At 46.5% G+C, this 21,528-nt stretch overlaps 1 long non-coding RNA gene across 1 annotated transcript; it reads left to right on the top strand.

The window, feature by feature from the left end:
- Positions 1 to 72: 72 nt before the first annotated feature.
- Positions 73 to 21,009, top strand: LOC141087548 (uncharacterized). The gene is made up of 2 exons (XR_012231686.1): positions 73 to 240; positions 20,673 to 21,009. It is a non-coding gene; the product is annotated as an uncharacterized lncRNA (long non-coding RNA).
- The last annotated feature ends 519 nt before the right edge of the window (positions 21,010 to 21,528 follow it).

The following is a 21,528-nucleotide window of genomic DNA, read 5'->3' as shown; positions in this document are numbered from 1 at the left end:
GCTGTGCATCCTATAAAATTCAGGAATTGAGGTGGGACAGAATAAAGATAAACTGAGCCCCCAATCCAAAATTATTCTGGTGTGTCATAAAATAGGAGCGATGCGAGGCGCCAGCGTCTAGCGACACCATATTTGCCTCGTCTAGCGCAGCGATGCGAGGCTGTCACTCCGGAGCAAAAGGCATTATTGCTGGATGTTGTAGATGCAGCATTGAGGAGAAAACATGGCTTCAGCGCAGAGGTAGGAGAGGCGAGGCGTGATGGTCACTTGAAATGGTGGGGGATGTGATTTTTTTAATTATTAATAATAATAATAATAATAATAATAATAAAGTATGGGTAGCACTTTGCATGCCAACACAATGAATTAATTTACGGTCACAGGCGCTGCTCTCTCTGAGCTGCAAGTGTCATTTGAAGATTAGTCTGGATAGATGCGCTGCCTTCCCTCCAGAGATCAGGGACACAAGGATGTCGCTGGGTCCTAAAGCGGATATTCTCCTACCTGGTTGCTGCAGTAAGAACTGGCTTATCTCAGAACTAAGGCGTCTCATTCCAAGCACCAGTAAGGGCGCCCCCAGGTGGATTTGCGTATATGGTGCCCATGTTAGGACGTTCCTTCTGCACCACTCTTCCACTAATACTTCGCACTCCCTCCCTCTCCAGTAACCTGTTTTTTTTTTTGCTGTAAACAGCTTGTTATTCATCTTCCATCAGTATCTGTCACCTTTCTCCTAACCCCTATCCTTTATCATTCACTGTGCAAAAATAAAACCGAATTACGTCAAGCAATTTTACCTTCAGATTTCAATGTGTTTTTAGACAGAATTCAAGAAATTTACAGATCAAGTCAGTAATATAAGCCGACAGTGGGGTAGAGCACTTTCATACGTAAACAGGAAGATGCCAATATACCCAACGTATTCCTCGGCTTTATTTAATATCACAACTTCAACAATCTCAGTAGGAGTCAGATGAAGTACTGCTTAAGTGCTGTGAGATTCCCCCAGCTGCCTGACATTCTGCAACGGACCAGATACTTCTGCCATGTTTTCAGCAGTGCCGTGATGATTGGGCACTAATACCGTAGACAAAGCTACATGTCATGGTCTCTCCTTTTTCAAAACAAGAAAATATGATGCTCAAAAGTCTTCAAGTGTTGTTGAAGCCTTAGAAAACCACAGAAATATCTTACATGTGTTTAGATACTTGACACTCAATACCAATAAGCTCAGAAAAATGTAGTTTTTCTGGTCATTACAGGGGCTTTCTAGTTATAAAAAATATAATAAAAATTGCACTTTAGTAGCTCACTGTCATGATGGTGTTGGGGTTATGGGCTCTAACCAGGTCTCAAAAACTAGGGGCGCCCTATCTATCCCTGTCCCCCGGATTACTCCTGAAGGTGGAGACACCGTGCCTTGCAATGCTCCTTTATAAACCCTGATCTGTTCCCTCCCCCACCTAGAGTAGTGGGAAGCTGAAGTGTGTAGGAACACAATAACCAGACTAGCAAGGAAAGATGGATAGGGATAAATGATAACAATCACACAAAATACACTCACCAAACAACAGAGTTGAACACAGGGGAGTAAAAGGAAGGAGAAACAAAAACAAAATAGGTGAGGATGAGGATGTGCACACAGACAAAACTCCAAGCAACAATCTCCTGAACAATCTCCAAATTTCAAACCGTAGCTCCAACCATGAACTTCACCTTCAAGTCCAAAACCTGGCATTAAAAATTATCATTGGCAAGTCTCAAGTATATAGCATAGGGGAGTGACCAACACCGAACATCTGAGACAATCCAGGTAGGAAAGCTGCAATAAATTGACTTAACTGCACTGATAGCAAGGAAAAAACCTGCATTGTTTAATAAGATGGTGAAGTATTTCTAACCAGTGCAGGAGTTTGTGAAGCCAAACACTACGGTCTCCTGGCCCCTCTCTGTTGTACTATCCATGTGTCACCCACCTGGGTGATCTCTGTCTCTGTTATGGTCTGCAGTACTGATGTCACACCAACAGAACTGCAGCAAATCAGTGAGCTCTATGTTATCATCATGCCGGAGTCCTGCTCTGACAGGCAGGATCTTCAGCGTGTCACTTCACTCACCTGCTGCGGTCGGTTCTTCCCTTCTCCAAGCTATGCATGCTCCCAGATGCGTTTCCAGCCATGTCCTTAGGGCATGCATGCACGCGCTCCCACCCTCTTAAAGGGTTAGTGCGTGCACTTGCTATTTCCTCCAAGCCATTGACTGAGAGGCATTATGTATATATTGTTTCCTCCCCACTGGGGAGTTGCCTGAGCAACCTTCCTGTTTTCATGTCTATGTTGTGTAAGGTTGCATACCAGTCCCTGCTGCAATCTGGTGCTGATCCTGCCTGCTGCACTCTGGTGTAGATCCTGCCTGGTGCACTCTGGTGCAGATTCTGCCTGCTGCACTCCGGTGCAGATCCTGCCTGCTGCAGTCTGGTGCAGATCCTGCATGCTGCACTCCGGTGCAGATCCTGCCTGCTGCACCCTAGTACATATCTTGCCTGCTGCACTCTAGTGCAGATCCTGCCTGCTGCAACCTGGTGCAAATCCTGCCTGCTGCACTCTGGTGCAAATCCTGCCTGCTGCACTCTGGTGCAGATTCTGCCTGCTGCACTCTGATGCGAACTCTGCCTACTGCACTCAGTCTGTCCCTCTAGGTCCAGCTGCTGCGCGACCGTTGCGCTGTCCTGGAGTGGCACCTGGCGGTCATCGGGAGCCAAGTCTAACCTCACCATCAGATGCTCTACTGAATAGTCCAGTGCTCGCTTTGTCACACCCCTCCAGGCTCTCTGTGGCACAGTGGTTCCACAAACCACTTCCGTAACACTCTACTGCTCATGCAATCAACTTGGGTAGAACCGCTGAGCTCAATTATTGGTTGCAGCGCTGTCAGTGTGATGTCAGCACTGCAGTCAATAACAGATTCTGGAAGCGATGGAGGAAACTTACAGCTAGACCTTGGGAGGGTGAGAAAAAAAATGTTGCTGTTTTTAAAACAAATTGCAGCCACAACACAGCGGTTTTCCGAAACTGGAAACCCCTTCAATTTGCCCAGGTCTGTGTAGCACTTGTGTTTTCATGCTGCCAGGACCTGCTGCAGACTGGATTACAGTTGCTATGTCTACTTTCATCTTTTAAAGATACTGGGTCCAATGTATTAAAGGCTTTCATGCCAGAAATTTCTTGTAAAAGCTTTGAAAAGTTGCAAAATTTAGGCACAAATCAAATCGTAGTTTATGACTTTTGGTGTTTTTGTGCCAATTTCAACAACTCCGACAAAATAGGGGAATCTAGAGTAAGTCTATACAGCAGTAAGTGAGGTTAAAAAATAACTTTTAATATGTAACTTAAAAGCTCCAAAACAATAATGTCACCAATAGTGATTAAAAGGATGCCAATAAATGGGTAATCCCTAGGAAGAGATGGGAACACCCAAACGCATCAATCAGGATATAAAACGTTGCTAATGTATCATATCAGGCAACAATTTATAAACAGGATACAGCATTTAACAGTTAGCACACAATGCCATAACCAATTGCATATATGTCTATTGTGTTTGGCTAAACCAAAAGAGGTTTATAGCCACAAAATACTAGAAGGTGAGATATATAAAATAGGAACGATCTCACCGGTTTTTGCAGATGGCCAGGAGTCTCCAGGGATACTCTGTGTACACACAGGGAGGTAGCGATAGGAAGACAATACCCTGTCAAATCCCTCAAAAACTAACCATCATCTGATCCCCAGACTCCTGCCCTTACAAGGGCAGTCCACAGCTCACCCTATATTGCACATGCCCTGCACTTTCCCTTAGAAGAGCATCCCAGAAATTTTTCTCAATGGAGATGAAGCAATTGTCTGATCGTGTGGAGCAGCTCACTGCTGAAGTGCGGTTAATTTCCGCCTATCTTGCTCATTCACATGCTGCTGAACCAAAGATCCCTACTCCTGATGTGTTTTTTGGGGATCGGTCTAAATTTTTGAATTTTAAGAATAATTGTAAATTATTTTTTGCCTTGAAGCCTAACTTGTGGGGGAGCTCTGCGCAGCAGGTTAAAATTGTCATCTCTTTGCTGCCCGGCGATCCCCAGAATTGGGCGCTTTTTTGAAACCTGATGATCCTATTCTTACTAATGTGAACGCATTTTTTCAAGCCTTGGGGTTGTTGTATGATGAACCTAATGCTATTGATCAGGCTGAAAAGGCCCTGTTGGCATTGAGCCAGGGTCGGGATTCTGCAGAGTTGTACTGTCAAAATTTCGGAAAGTGGGCGGTCCTTACTACCTGGCATGATGGTGCCTTGGCAGCTCTCTTTCGGAAGGGTTTGTCAGAAACCGTAAAAGATACTATGGTGGGATTTCCTGTTCCCTCTGGTCTTGACGATTCTATGTCATTAGCCATTCAGGTTGATCGGCGTTTGCGTGAACGCAAAACCGCACGAGAGGTGTTGCCACCTGTAGAACAAATGTCTGAACCTATGCAATGTGATAGAGTTTTGTCTAGGGCACAACGTCAGGAGTTCAGAAGGCATAATAAGCTGTGTTTCTTCTGTGGTGATGCCTCACATATTATTTCTGTCTGCCCTAAACGAGAGAAACGTTTTGCACACACATTTGCTGTGGGTGGTGTTCAACCTAAGTTTCTTCTGGCAATTACTCTGATCTGCTCCCTGTCCACATTTTCCGCTAAGGCTTTTGTGGATTCGGGAGCAGCTCTGAACCTGATGGACTTGGATTTTGCTAAACGTTGTGGATTTCCTATGACACCTCTGCGGACGCCTATCCCTTTGAGGGGTATTGATGCTACTCCTTTGGCGAAGAATAAACCTCAGTTTTGGACCCAGGTGGTAATGCAGGTCGCCCCAGACCATCAAGAGAATTGCAGATTTTTGGTGTTGCATAATTTGCATGATACCATTATTCTGGGGTTTCCCTGGTTGCAAATCCATAATCTAGTTTTGGATTGGAAATCTGTGTCTGTAGTGAGCTGGGGTTGTTGGTGTGCCCTTAGTGATGCTCCTGTTTTCTCCACCTCTCCCCAGTCGCATGATGTTCCTGACTATTTGGCTGACTATTATGATGTATTTAGTGAGAATGAGTCTGCGTCTTTGCCTCCTCATAGGAGTTATGACTGTGCAATTGAACTGAGCCCTGGGTGTAAATTTCCCAAGGGTCGACTTTTCAATTTATCTGTACCCGAACACGAGGCTATGCGATCCTATATTAAGGAGTCGTTGGAGAAGGGTCATATTAGACCATCCTCTTCACCCTTAGGTGCTGGGTTTTTTTTCGTGGCTAAGAAAGATGGGTCATTAAGGCCTTGTATTGACTATCGTTCCCTCAGCAAAATTACTGTTAAATATCAGTATCCGTTACCCCTGATTTCTGATCTATTCTCTAGAGTTAAAGGTGCTTGCTGGTTTACAAAGCTTGACCTCAGGGGGCGTATAATCTTATTCGCATTAAGCATGGGGATGAATGGAAGACGGTGTTTAATACTCCGGAGGGACATTTTGAGTACCTGGTGATGCCTTTTGGGCTCACGAACGCCCCTTCTGTCTTCCAGTGCTTCATGAATGATATTTTCCGAGACTTGGATACATTTTTGATCATCTATCTGGATGATATTTTGATCTTTTCCAAGGATTGGGATTCTCATGTGGAACATGTTCGGACTGTGTTCCGGATTTTGAGGGAGAATTCCCTGTATGTCAAGGGATCGAAATGCCTTTTTGGTGTACAGAGGATTTCATTTTTGGGATTTATTTTGTCTCCGTCAACTATTGAAATGGACCCGGCCAAGGTACAAGCCATTTATGATTGGGTTCAGCCCACTTCTTTAAAGGCCCTCCAGAAATTTTTGGGTTTTGCTAATTTTTATCGTAAATTTATAGCTAATTTTTCTGCTATTGCCAAACCATTGACTGATTTGACTAAGAAGGGTGCTGATGTGCTGAATTGGTCTCCGGAGGCTGTTTGTTCCTTTCAGGAGCTGAAGCGAAGGTTCACTTCTGCTCCGGTTTTGCGGCAACCTGATGTCTCACTCCCGTTTCAGGTAGAGGTGGACGCTTCTGAGATTGGTGCAGGAGCTGTTTTGTCCCAAAAAGATCCCGTAACATCTAAAATGAATCCCTGTGCTTTCTTTTCCCGAAAGTTCTCCCCATCCGAACGTAACTATGATGTGGGGAATCGGGAACTGTTAACCATGAAATGGTCATTTGAGGAGTGGAGACATTGGTTGGAGGGAGCTAAACATCAAGTCGTGGTCCTTACAGACCACAAGAATTTGATTTACCTGGAGTCGGCCAAACGCTTGAATCCTTGACAGGCTAGGTGGGCCTTGTTTTTCACACGTTTTGATTTTGTGGTCTCTTTTCTTCCGGGCACTAAGAATGTCAAGGCAGACGCCCTCTCTAGGAGTTTCTTTGCTGATTCTCCTGTTGTGACCAAGCCTGCTACCATCTTAGGTGAGGGGGTAGTTCTTTCTGCCATCTCGACCGATTTTAGACGTGCTCTGGAAGAATTTCAGGAGGACAAACCTGAGCATTGTCCCATTGGAAAATTGTATGTTCCTGACCAGTGGAGGAAGAGAGTGATGTCTGAAGTTCATTGCTCTGCATTGGCTGGTCATCCAGGTATTTTTGGTACAAGAGATTTGGTGAGTCGGTCTTTTTGGTGGCCCGCCTTGTCTCGTGATGTCAGGAATTTTGTGCAGTCCTGTGGGACTTGCTCTCGGTGTAAACCTTGTTCTCGCTCTAGTGGGTTGTTGATGCCTTTGCTGGTGCCCAGGAGGCCATGGACCCATATTTCAATGGATGTTATCTCTGATATGCCTGTCTCTCAGAGAATGACTGTTATTTGGGTGATTTGTGATAGATTCTCTAAGATGGTCCATCTTGTACCACTCCCTATGTTGCCATCTTCCTTAGAGTTGGTGCCCTTGTTTTTGCAACAGGTGGTTCGCTTGCACGGGATTCCTGAGAACATTGTATCTGACAGAGGAGTTCAGTTTGTGTCTAGATTTTGGAGGACGTTCTGTTCCAAGCTGGGAATTCAGTTGTCCTTCTCCTCTGCGTTTCACCCTCAGACCAATTGGCAGACGGAGAGAACAAACCAGACTTTGGAGTCGTATTTGAGATGTTTTATTTCTGCTGATCAGGATGATTGGGTTTCATTTTTGCCCTTGGCCGAATTTGCTTTAAATAATAGAGCTAGTTCTGCCACTTTGATGTCACCTTTTTTTTGTAACTTTGGGTTTCATCCTCGATTCTCTTCAGGGTAGGTGGAGCCTTCTGCCTGCCCAGGTGTTGACACTGTGGTGGAGAGAATGTACCACCAGATCTGGGACCAAGTGGTGGATAAGTTGTCTCTCTCCCAGGAAAAGGCCCAGCGGTTTTTCAACCAGCATAGGACCATTGGTCCCCAGTTTAAGGTGGGTGATATGGTTTGGTTGTCATCAAAGAATATCGCTATGATGGTGGCTTCTCCGAAGTTTAAACCTAGATTTATTGGACCTTACAAGATTTTGGAGATTCTTAATCCAGTCTATTTTCGATTGGCTCTTCCTGTTACATTTAAGATCCATAACGTGTTTCATAAGTCTCTGTTAAAGAGGTTTGTTGAGCCAATAGTTCCTGTGTTGGCACCTCCTGACCCTGTATTGGTTGAAGGTAATGTGGAATATGAGGTTGAGAAGATACTGGATTCTCGCCTGACTAGACGGAGACTCCAGTATTTGGTTAAATGGAAGGGTTATGGCCAGGAGGATAATTCTTGGATCCCTGCATCCGATATTCATGCCGAAAGATTGGTTCGTGCCTTTCATCGGGCCCATCCTGATCGCCCTGGTGGTGTGGATGAGGGTTCGGTGACCCCTCCTCAAGGGGGAGGTACTATTGTGAGTTCATTTTCCCCTTCACCGTCGATGTCTGATGAACTCCCTCTTCTGGTGAAGGAAGGTAGTGAGGCTGAATACCAAACACCTGATCTGGTAGATGATGACTGGGTAACAGGAAATTCTGAGAGGATATAAGGCAGCCGACGCCCTTCTGAGTCGCTGGTGATTTCTCTGCTGGATTCTTGGAGACCAGTCTGTTTCCTGCTTCACAAAGATAAGTTTTTGCTCTGCTATTGAACTTATTAGTTTTGTTTTGTTTACCTTGTTTTTTGGAGTTCAGCCATCCCCGGTCAGGGGTGTGCTGAGTTCCATTTTTGTCTCTGATCAGTTTGTCTCTTTGCTCTGTCTTCAGAATTTACCTGAGTGCTGATATAGTCTTTTTGAAGTCCTAGCGACTTCAGGGCCTGTTTTTCCTATCAGACGGTTGGGACATTTTTTGGTAGGGTTTTTTACGGATTGCAGACAGCAGCTTTTCTATCCTGTCCTATTTAGTTAGCTTGGGCCCCATCGTTTGCTCAACCTATCTTTCTATCTGTGTTAGTGTTTTCATCTTGCTTCACCGTCATTATATGTTGGGGGCTGCCTATTGCTTTGGGGTCTGCTCTGGGGCAGTTTAGATTTCCCCTTTCTTTCTTTAGGAGCTATTTAGTTCTCCGGCTGTGTTCGAGGGGTCTAGGGCATCGTAGGAACCCCCACGGCTACTGTTAGTTGTTGTGGATAGGATCAGGGGTCTGCAATCCGATTGCTACCAACCCCTCCGGTTTTCTGGACTTAGCTTGTATTTTTGTTTTTTCCTCCTTCGTTGACTCATTCATAACAGGCACGCTATAACAATCCACAGTCTCTTTCTCTGACCCCGGTCAGTACAACACGGCTTTCACAACCGTCACCTGCTGGCTGCGCAGGTTCTCGGACCCCTCTACCGCAGAGGTGTCCTATAAGTCTCTTCCACTGACCTGCGGTCAGTATATCACACGGCTTTCACAACCATCAGCCCTCCTGGCTCAGCGTTGCCAGCACTGCAACATGCGCTTTTTGGAAACCGTTGCCCTTAGGAACCAAATTTTGCAGTCCTCTTCTGTTGCTCTTAGCAACAAGGCTACAACATTGCCCATAGCATTCTCCACCAATTGTAAGGTAGCGCCGTCATTCAAGGTTGGGGACACTCGCTTGGCAGTCAAATAATCACGTCCAGCATGGGTTTTCCATAAAACAATAACAATCCATGTGGTTTATTCAGGCATCATAAACCACAGCAGCAACATAAAGTTCATATAATCAGCATAGCATTCATGACAGAGCTTCCCTCTGTTAAGCCTGTGGTCACACAGGTTACGCAATGTCCAGTACTCAGGCTCTTCAGCCTCACAGATATCTCACCCCGTCAGGGTTTACCTCATGGCTGCTTCTCAGTGCAGACATTCATTCCCTCCAGTAAACTCTCACACACACGACTCACGTGTACAGGAAGGCAGACCCATCTTCCTTCAGTCGGTCTCATGTCAGCCCAGACAAGACCTTTCATACGGACCAACCAGGTCCCAGCATTCACCTCATGTGACCTACCCTGGCCACCTTATATGGTCCGTAGCTACGCCCACCGGGTCACATAGCTATGACCTCATCACAGGTCCTTGAACCATTCACACACACTTTACAATAGCGTTCTTAACCACACCCCTGGGTAGATTTGTAGGTAACTGGTTCTGCCCAACTCACCAGCTACCTGGAGACTTCTCCCTGACACATTGAAACAGCACCTCAGCAGTATCACTGCTGATCAACACACACATAAGTCTCCATCTCAAGGCCACCCACCTTGAGATACATAACGGTCATTCATTATTCTGCCATTAATCCCTTCTCCTGGGACATCCATACAGCGCCCCCTAGCGGCCACAGTGGTCACTACACCACAATAGATAGATAGAGAGATGATAGATAATAAATAGATTGATAGATAATAGATAAATAGATAGATAGATAGATAGATGATAAATAGATAGATAATAGATAGATATTCTGATACATAGATAATAGATAGATATGAGATAGATAGATAGATAGATAGATAGATAGATAGATAGATAGATAGCATCGTGTGCTGCCTCAACTCTTTTTAATCTTATATACAAGGACTAGTATGTGCTTGTGAGGCTTTGCACTCTTTTTTTAACTGTGTTGTTCTTTAACCTTTTTTAGGTAGGTAGATAGATAGATAATACATAGATAAATAGATGGATAGATAGATAGATAGATGATAGATAATAGATAGATGATAGATAGGTAGATTGTAGATTGATAATAAATAGATAGCTAGATAGATAGATAGATAATATATAGAAAGATAGATAGATAGATAATATATAGATGATAGCTAGATAATAAATAGATAGATAGTTAGATAGATAATAGATAGACAGATAATAGATAGATGATAGATAGAGATAATACACTGCTGAAAAAAAAAGGAACAATAAGATACCCTTCGTAGATATTAGTGAATGGAATATCGCAGCTGCAAATCTTTATTCATTACATAGTGGCATGCGTTGAGAACAAGAAAACATAAAAATGATCAATGTAAATCAAAATTAATATCCCATGGAGGTCTGGATTTGGAAGGATACTCAAAATCAAAGTGAAAAATCAAATTACAGGCTGATCCAACTTCAGTGGAAATGCCTCAAGACAAGGAAATCATGCTCAGCAGTGTGTGTGGCCTCCACGTGCCTGTTTGACCTCCCTACGACACCTGGGCATGTTCCTGATGTGTGGGTGGATTTTGTCATGAGGGATCTCCTCCCAGACCGCCAACTCCTGAACAGTCTGTGGTGCAATGTGACGTTGGTGGATGGCGCAAGACATGATGTCCCAGATGTGTTCAATCAGATTCAGGTCTGGGGAACGGGTGGGCCAGTCCATAGCTTCATTTCCGTCATCTTGCAGGAACTGCTGACACACTCCAGCCACATGAGGTCTGGCATTGTCCTGCATTAGGAGAAACTCAAGGCCAACCGCACCAGCATATGGTCTCACAAGGGGTCTGAGGATCTCATCTCGGTACCTAATGGCAGTCAGGCTACCTCTGGTGAGCACATGGAGGGCACAACTAACATTCAAAAGTGACCAAAACATCAGCCAGAAGGTATTGGTACTGAGATGTGATCTGTGGTCCCCACCTGTAGAACCACTCCTTTATTGAGGGTGTCTTGTTAATTGCCAATAATTTCCATGTGTTGTCTATTCCATTTGCACAACAGCATGTGAAATTGATTATCAATCAGTGTTGCTTCCTAAGTGGACAGTTTGATTTCACAGAAGTTTGATTTACTTGGAGTTATGTTCTGTTGTTTAAGTGTTCCCATTATTTTTTGAGCAGTGTAGATAGCTAGATAATAGATAGATACTGTAGATAGATGATAGATAGATAGATAGATAGATAGATAGATAATAGACACATGATAAATAGATAATAGATAGATATTCTTATACATAGATAATAGATAGATGATAGATAGATAGATAGATAGATAATAGATAAATAAAAAATCGATAGATAGATAATAGATAGAGATAATAGATAGATGATAGATTGATAGATAGATAGATAGATAGATAGATAGATAGATAGATAATAGATAGATGGATAATAGATACTGGTTAGCTATGTACAGGGGTCTATCAGACATCAAGCCCTGGGGTTAGTCATAGACACTAGAGTTGAGCGAAACGGGTCACTCAAATTCATAAGTTGCGACTTTCGCTGAAGTCGGGTTTCATGAAACGAAACCCGACCATAGCGTGAGGTCGTCCACGAGGTTGGCGACCAGAGCACCAAAGTCGCGCTTCAAATGATGCTTCCAGCGCCCTTTTTCAGCCAATGATGGAGGACGCACACTGTGGGCAACGCGGTGACATAGGCATCGGTCACCACCATCTTTGAGAAGGGCATGCAAGTGATTGGCTGGCTTTGTGTGATGTCACAGGGGCTATAAAAGGGCGTGAATGCCAACCACCATCTTACTTCTGCCGATATTAGCATTAGGGAGAGGTTGCTGTTGCTGATTCTGAATAAGGGAGAGCGTTAGGCAGGGAAAAAGAACCAGAAAACTGCTTCTGCTGGTAGCGATTTTCACTGTACAACACAACACTTTGTGTGCAGTGACAGGGGAGGCTATATTTTTTGGGCATCAGCTCTGTTGGTTATTAGGCTGCCTTATAAGGCTCCCTGATAGCTGCATTGCTGTTTGTATACTGCTGTGCAAACTGCTTTTTTAAAGGCAAAAATACTTTTCTTCCTCTTTTCTGCACAGTTACCAAGCGTTCATTTTTCCACACTTTTGAGTGCAGCCGTCCTGCTTATTAGGCTGCCTGCTGCCATACTTGGACCGAGAGCATCATTGTCAGCCTCCTAAAATCTCTAGGGAGCTTCCAATTCTCCCCAATACTATATGTAGTGTCGGTGGTGGGGTGCCGAGCTGGGGGGGGGTGATAGGGGGTGATCCCACTTCTTACCGCGCAGAGATGATACAGAGACACGATGAGGCAGATTCTGGGTGCAACAGGTCCAAGTTTATTTCACACCGTCCGACTGACGGTCCTCGCGGTACACCGCGATATCTCTCTCTGCCCTCCGTGTTCAGGGCCGCTTCAACACCGTATGTTACACAAGGGACGTACTTACACGTCACGTCCCGTCTCACACTGTGACAATCCTGACAGCTCGGTTACTGTGGCCGCCTTAGGCCCGTACACCAACAGCACTTTACTAATCAGTCTCGTCGTTACACATACGGTGTCTTCCACCCAGAGCCTTGTCTCTGCTGCGGTCCTTCCCTGTCAGGACCACCCCCCTGACGTTTCCTCTCCTCAGTCCCCCTGGTCGGATTCTCCTCAGGGCACACAGACTGGCGAAGTCCTCCTGTCACCTGGGCTCCCCCTGGGGACTGGAACCTTCTGGAACCCTCCCTCAGAATTTATAACTTCCCCGGTTCCTTGAAACTGTCACTAACTGTCACCACGCCCCCCATGACCAACGGTTTCTAAAGCCCTAAGCTGCTGTAAAGTCCTTTACTCACACTCCACCCTGCCATCTAATGGTCATCCCAAGGTACTGCACGTCCACTACACTTTTCTAGTTGTTTCCCCACTGTAATCACTGTCTCCTACCTACACTGTGCAAACCTATCTTTCTTCACTCTGACTAGTCCGTCCGTCCGTCAGGTCACCTTCCCTACACTCCCCCTTCCTTTGTCCATTGTCGTCCTCGACAATCGTCATCCCTGCCTTCGTCGTTCTGAATCTACACCTACATTCTGTTGTCGGACCAGAAGTTGAGCCAAACCCACTATCTGCGGGGGCCGAACCATACTGGGAGCACTATGCTCTGAGCAGCCTACTGCTACTCACCAGCGCGCACGCCACATGACAACGTCTTTCAAATTGGGCAAGGTACACCCGTATTCTCTCTACGGCGTGTATCTTTCCCCTACTCTCCCCTACTGTTACCTTTCACTATCCGGTACGCCATGATCGAGGCCACTCACCTACCAGATCATTGCCGGCGCCCGCCTTTCCTTCTTCAGGGGTGTCCGTGGTGTCGGGGACCTGACCTAGGACGGCTGTCTTTCTCACATCTTCCCATTCATTTTCCTTCTTTCAATTACATGTCATGGTCGGCGTCCCGGTCTCCCAGACCTCAACTCTTAGATCCCTACCGGATCTCACACTTTCCTTTGGTCCCGCAGACCTTCCCTTAACCCGGACCTGTTGCATTTTACTTTGCATATTATACATCATACAACTTTATAATAGCACAAGTACCCATTTTTTTATAATTTTTTTTTTTTTTTCTTACTTTTAAAACCAAAATATAACATAACATTGCATTTCCTCTTTCTTCCTCCCCCCCTTCCTTGGACCTGGACACTCCTCCACTTTTCCGTATCCCCGTTCTGTCAGGTAAACATATTTTCGTATATAAAGAACATAGAAAGAAGAAAGAAAGAGAGAGAAAATAGTTGCATCAGTTAAACAACAACAAAACTTTTTTCTAAATGCAACTGTCCTTATAATCTGCACAACGGTGCATCGAACTCCTGACAGTCTATACCACTCTCAATGGACAGAGGTGAGGGCTCCACGGGGATACTGAGGGTGTCCATTCAAGTCCTCTTCTTTTCCATGACGGCCTCTCCTTGAGTGTGGAGCAGGTTCCACACTTCCTGCTCCCGGGCCTTTTTCTTCCTGATCACCTCCGCTTCCCACACGGAGGGAACAGCACGGGCCCTGGAGTCCGGTGGGCGGGACTCCGCTGAAAAAGACCGCAAGACAGAAACGGCCGAAGATTTCTGCGGCCCAGCAGCCGCTGGGGTCAGGTGGCAAATGGGGAGAACCGGGTCCTCGGGGGCTGGAATCACAGGGCCCGCTAAATCGGTCGCAGCCGACTCCAGCAGCGGCATAACCGCGGCCTCAGGACAGGCCGCATCCACTACTTCCAACGGAGTCGGAGTAACGGCCGATTTCAACAATGCAGCTGCTATTAGCAGGGAAAGCGCAGCAGCATCTTCTTTGGGTGAGCTCTGCACTGGTGACTCCGGGCGGGGTAGTTCGGGGACATGAGCGGGGACCTCGCTCAGCTCTGCATACACCACGGGGCCCGTGGTAACTAGGCCTTCCGGTGCGCAGGGGGCCGCGTGCTGCAGCAGAATGGTGGGGGCCGCTTGCGGAGGCACTGGTAGGGCCGGGGGTACTCTCACCTTCCCTGGCGCTGCGGCCTCCGTTCCATCATCACGCAGTTTCCCCCGCAGCCTCCGTTCCTTACTCCACTGTCCTGCGGGCCTTCCCTCCGGACTCGGGGGCTCCGCTGAGAAGTCCTCTGCTGGTATTGGTGGCAGCCGTTCTCGCTGACTCCCCTCAGGCTCCGCTCCCCGGCTCAGCATCCCGCTGCCTGCCCGTAAATCTGAAGATGACTTCTGGTGCAGCTCTATCTCTCGCCGCCATTGCCACTCTAGGCGGCCGATGCCCCGACACCCGCAGCATCTCATACCGTCCGTTGGGCAGCACTCGAATGGCGTCAGACAGCCGCAGCCAAGTTTTTCTTCTGTGCCACTCCTCCTGCTGGGTGGGGCGTTGGCAGACCTTTCCATCCATCTGCCAGGGTCCAATATATGGAAACGTCGGTCTCCGGGCATATACTGCTTCCTTTTGGGGTACGTTGGAGGGGGTCCCAGTCCATTCTGAACAACTGCAAACACCCGGACCTCTCCTCTGCGCTGAAGTAATACCGCCATCTTGGGCAGAATCAGCTACTGCCTTGGATCCTCTGCAAGCAACACAGATCCGACACAGCGTCCCAATTTGTAATCCACAGGTCAGTAATTTTTAGTCCACAGGTGTTTATAATCCGAAATAGAGCAGTCCAAGTTTTCCTCAGTCCTTCAGTTGCAGGCCTGCCGCAGAAGATAGCGTATTAGCGGCGGCGATCCTGCCGACTACGCCAAATGTAGTGTCGGTGGTGGGGTGCCGAGCTGGGGGGGGTGATAGGGGGTGATCCCACTTCTTACCGCGCAGAGATGATACAGAGACACGATGAGGCAGATTCTGGGTGCAACAGGTCCAAGTTTATTTCACACCGTCCGACTGACGGTCCTCGCGGTACACCGCGATATCTCTCTCTGCCCTCCGTGTTCAGGGCCGCTTCAACACCGTATGTTACACAAGGGATGTACTTACACGTCACGTCCCGTCTCACACTGTGACAATCCTGACAGCTCGGTTACTGTGGCCGCCTTAGGCCCGTACACCAACAGCACTTTACTAATCAGTCTCGTCGTTACACATACGGTGTCTTCCACCCAGAGCCTTGTCTCTGCTGCGGTCCTTCCCTGTCAGGACCACCCCCCTGACGTTTCCTCTCCTCAGTCCCCCTGGTCGGATTCTCCTCAGGGCACACAGACTGGCGAAGTCCTCCTGTCACCTGGGCTCCCCCTGGGGACTGGAACCTTCTGGAACCCTCCCTCAGAATTTATAACTTCCCCGGTTCCTTGAAACTGTCACTAACTGTCACCACGCCCCCCATGACCAACGGTTTCTAAAGCCCTAAGCTGCTGTAAAGTCCTTTACTCACACTCCACCCTGCCATCTAATGGTCATCCCAAGGTACTGCACGTCCACTACACTTTTCTAGTTGTTTCCCCACTGTAATCACTGTCTCCTACCTACACTGTGCAAACCTATCTTTCTTCACTCTGACTAGTCCGTCCGTCCGTCAGGTCACCTTCCCTACATATATACACCTTGTACCTTGTCATACACCAGCGAATTTCAGCCTGTTAAATTGAGGTGTAATCTATAGTGCGCCTGAGATAATAGTTCAGCCTTCTAAAATCTCTAGGGAGCTTCCAATTCTCCCCAATACTATATACACACCTTGTGCCTGGTCATACACCTGCCTATTTCAGCCTGTTAAATTGAGGTGTAATCTATAGTGGGCCTGAGATAATAGTTCAGCCTCCTAAAATCTCTAGGGAGCTTCCAATTCTCCACAATACTATATACACCTTGTACCTTGTTTTACAGTACCATATAGCTGGTGGTATTTTGGGTACATTTTTCCAAAAATGAGGAAGTATGGTGGAAGAGGCCGTGGAAGTGGGCTGGGGTTGCCAGCTGGTACTTATGGTGGTGGTGGTGCATCTGCTGGTAGTGGCAAAAGCACAATAGCACCTAAGGCATGAGTTGTTGAGCCTGCGTCATCGTCTGGCTCCACAAGGCCTCGAAGGCTCCCTTTTCTGGAAGTAGGTAAACCGCTTTTAAAGCCGGAGCTTCAGGAACAAGTTTTGGCTTACATTGCAGACACAGCCACCAGCTCTATCGCCTCCTCTTCTGAAGTTTCAAAAAATAAATGCACGGAGTCGTCAAGTGCTGGCTCCTGGTCAGGAAGAACCCCTTTCCTTGTGTCCTTCACCCCCTCCAAAAGTGAATGATGCAGCAGGCCACACTTCACATTAGTCCATGTAGCTCTTTCCCACATACCATGCCTGGGTTATCAAGTCAAATCGTGAATTCCCCAGTCCAAGATGAATCTGACATCAAGAGTGGGTGGCCAGCCAGGGCAGTGGGGTTAATCGGTACTGGGCTGGTGTCTCAGAGGGATGTGTCACGGTGGTGGTGACCCAGTCAGTGGGCATGGGCGTCCATGCAAAGGGGTGAATAACATTTATAGGTGAATGATACATGACGCCACCTGTGGTTTCTGATCAGATTGACCAGCACTGCAGTGTCGCTTCTCTGGGACAGATGTTGTGGTGCAGCTAAGATGTAGAAGCCCTGCACAGGTAGGGCTGTAGTCGCAGGGCAGATGAAAGAGTTGGTAGATGGTGTGCAGTGCAGGATGTAGCAGAGCCGTGCACCAGGCGCAGGAGAAAGATGACAGACATAGTCGTGCAGTTCCTTTACCTGTTCTTGGTAAGTGCCATACAGGACCCAGAGTACAGATGGAGAAGGAGTTGGTCAGCCTGGAAGCAAATTATGAATTCTGTCTCTGCAGATAGGTAGAGTGGCCTCCGTTCTAGCGCTTATCTGAGGTACTCGCAGTACTGAGTTCACTGAAGTTCCCCCTGTTGACTCTCTTTTGAAACTTTCTCGTATGGCAGGCAGCCGTAGCCTTTTCCTTCTGGCTCACACAAGTCGCTGCTGGGGCCTCCGAGCCTTAGTTGGGAACAGTGCATTTACAGCTGCTACTTCCTCCAGTTTCTGCTGCAGGACCGTGAGTGTCCCTACAAACTCGGAGACCAGAATCCGGACCATGCGCTCCAGCTAGGCGTGAGCCTTAACTCTGCTCATCCTCCAGCTCCCCTTCTCACATCCACACACTACCCCTTCCCTTTACAGACTGCCCTAACTTCCCTCCTCCCAACCACAGAGAGCAGCTCCTCAGCAGTCAGGTTCAGAGCTCTCCCTGCTGGCCTGGAGTGGGACCTGTGTTGTGTGTTGGTTTAACTGCTAGAGAGATCCTTTATTGCTCCCAAGCATGACATCACACTCCCTAGGAGGAAGGTAATACCACTGTGGCGACCGTACTCCTGGGGGCGCCACAAGTGCACTGATGCCCAGCCACTGCTAGATGATTCTGCTGGTACATTGACACAGACCACTACATTCCCCTCGCACTCTACACAGCCAGAATCTGACCCTGATGAAAGTCAGGTTCCCCTTCCCGCATACTATACCACCTTACACGGTGACAAAGAGGAAGATGCAGATGAAAGTGCAGGTTCCTTGAGCAGGTGGGGGGGAATACTCATGGGCGATGGCACTGGCACAGGGCCCTCATAGTACGCAAAAGAGTCTCTGCCGGTGGGAGGGCCCAACCACCGTCAGACACACCGCCATACTATGAGGGGCCCTGTGCCCGAGCCGTCGCCAACGAGTGGGCCCCCCTGCTTGCTCAGATCACAGCATTTGCAAAGTTGAAATACCTCTCCCTGCTCCACCGCCGTGACGTCTTCCGCATTTCCTGACAGTGACATTCTGGTCAGAGAGCGCGATGACATCACGTCTGTACGGCCTATGCCTAAACAGTCCAAGTGCAGAGAGATGGAATATGGGGATGATGAGGAGTCCAGACTAGTACAGGGATTCCCTAGCGAGGAGACTTATTTAATTGTTTTAAAGGTTGGGAGCAATTTTTGGGGAGCACTATACTCTGGAGAATGATATATGGGGCCCACCATACACTGGAGCATTCCAAAGGTGGACATCAGACACTGGAGCAGCATTTACAGGGCCCATTATACACTGGAGCATTAGAAATGGGGCCCATTATATATGGAGCATTATTTGGGCCCATAAGACAGTGGAGCTTCATCCATGGGGACCAACATATACTGTAGCATTATGTGGAGCTCATCATATACTGTATGGAACATTATATGGGACCAATGATTCTGTATGGAGAAATGTATGGGCCTCATTACTCTGTATAGCGCACTATGCGGTGGCCATAATACTGTATGGAGTAATATACTGTCCGTTTTTGGAGCTATTGGAGAATTTTAAATGGATATCAGTCATGTGATGTAAGAAGTGAAGTATTTTTCATTGTACTATACCGCTAATTCTCTGCCGTTTCAGAGGATCATGAATTGTGGCATGTGCCCTACCCCCCCACAACTTTAGCCAAATAACCCCCAGTTTTCAATGCCTAACTATTATTATTAAGTAAATTAAGGTTGACAAGCTTAAGTAAGAAGAATTGATGTTTTTGGCATTAAAATGAGCTCTGTAGGTGTGTTTCCTGTCCTCCACTCACTGCCAACTTTTCTTCCCCATTGACTTGCATTGGGTTTCGTGTGTCAGTCGGCCTTCGACTTTTCACGATAATCGGCAGATTTCATTCGACCCGACTTTTGCGAAAGACGGGTTTCATGAAACCCGACTCGACCTGAAAAAAGGCAAAGTCGCTCATCTCCAATAGACACCCCTATTAGTAATTCGGTAATCAAAAATAAAATACACAAAAAAAAAACTTTATTTGAATATACACTTTCCCTGGTTCGCCAATTTATAAAAAAAAACATGCAAGTCCGACGTAGTCCAGGGAATCCGACATAGTCCATGAATGGATACCTAAAAAACATAAAAAGAGAGAAGTAAAAACAAGACACTGTCCCTCATTCACCAATTTATTAGAACAGCAAAAGTCCCAAGCAGGTCCGAAGTAGTTCAACAATTCCCACGACATTCCCCGAATCTGGCACCAGCGACTGTAAATAGCAGTAACGTTACTGACATCACCGTGCTTCACCGTCACCGGATACTGTCATCACCGCTCTTCATAGTCATCGGGTACTGACATCACCACACTTTACAGTCACCAGGTACTGACATCACTGCTCTTCACAGTCACCGAGTACTGACATCACCGCTCTTCAAGTCATCGGGTACTGACATCAACGCTCTTCACAGTTGTCGGGTACTAACGTCACCGCTCCTCACAGTCGCCGGGTTCTGACGACACCGCTCTTCACAGTCGCCGGGTTCTGACGACACCGCTCTTCACAGTCACCGGGTACTTACATCACCACTCTTCACAGTCGCCGGATACTGACATCACCGCTCTTCAGAGTTGCCGGGTACTGACATCACCGTTCTTCACAGTCACCAGGTACTGATGTCCCCGCTCTTCACAGTCACCAGGTACTGACATCACCGCTATTCAGAATTGTCAGGTACTGACGTCACAACTTAGAGTCCCGGCTCACGCTGTAATCAGCAAGACATGGTGACTGTGAATTGCATTACTGCTATACACAGTCACCAGGATCGGATATAAGAAACATCATGGGAAGCACTGGACTACCTCGGACGTTGGTCCAGTCAATCTCGGACAGCTTTTCCATAGACAGGAGCATTCATTTGCTCTTGTGTTCTCCATGAGAGAGCAGTTGTCAGACATGACCAAAATCAGATATGTCAGATGGATATTTTCCCTGGTAATAAATTGTCTGCAGCTATCAAAAATATGAGATTGTGGGCCAAACCCATCGATATTGGCAGGTTAGGACAAGAGTCTAAAGTGTACGTTTATTGTTTTTCCCTGTTTTCTTTTATTCGGTATAAAGCTTAAATAAAGAATTTACAAAAAAAAAAAAAAATCTGCATTTTATTCATGGTTATCTGAATTATTCTGGAGTCTGGCTGTCTCATCTGCTTCTGTTTCAGCAGGTAGTTCCCGATGGTGGAGGGCTTTCCGTTTGTCTCAGATTTCCTTCGCTTTGAGTCCTTCTTGATGACCTTGGCCATGTGGTTGTGGTGACTTCACTGTTGAGGAATGATGTTGGTGACTGTTCAGACACCTCCCTGATGTTATTTCATTATGGATGATGAGCTACTTCTAGTTTTCATTTCATTTTTTGGACTACTCAAGATCACACTACTTGAAAACATGTAGTTTCATATCTACAGGAAATACCTTTTTCATACAAACTATTATCCGTGCATTAATGATTCATTTTTCAAAATAAAATTTATTAACTGTAATAAATTTTATGCATAAAAAAAATTCTCAGTCATTTATTACATTCATTTAACCTCTCGGTTCATAAAAAAATAAAATAAAAAAAAGGACATAAAAATAGAACCTTGACTATATTACAATTCTCTCTGGATAGCTTTCCATATTTTGAACTGCTCATTCTTTACATAGCATCTTTTCAGAATGTTTTACTTGCAGATCCAATTTTTCACGATTATGGGGGGGATTTTGCTTGATAATCAAACTCTTGCTATCGATAGTTTGCAAAAAAACAGTGTTCTTAAAAGGGTTGTCCAGGCTTGAGGTTCAAGTCTACAGTCACGTTTTGTGACTGCAGATTTGATAATCCTCACGGCGTGCAAAGTGTAAGCTGTTAGGTTTCTCCTAAGTGTGAACGGACGTGTGACCTGAACGTATGCTATTTGCATACAAGCGGTCACATGCCGACCAGACTTGCACAGCCTTGCTCAATTTAAGAGCATTGAGCGAGGCTGGACACGTCTAGTTGGAAAATGGCCAGAAGTATGCAATCCTCAACATCTTACA

This window comes from Dendrobates tinctorius, unplaced genomic scaffold, assembly GCF_039654945.1.
Source record: "Dendrobates tinctorius isolate UK_male_01 unplaced genomic scaffold, ASM3965494v1 ptg000034l, whole genome shotgun sequence".
Taxonomy (NCBI): domain Eukaryota; kingdom Metazoa; phylum Chordata; class Amphibia; order Anura; family Dendrobatidae; genus Dendrobates; species Dendrobates tinctorius.
Note: the sequence above shows the minus strand (reverse complement) of the source record. Positions and strands in the feature narration are given on the sequence as shown.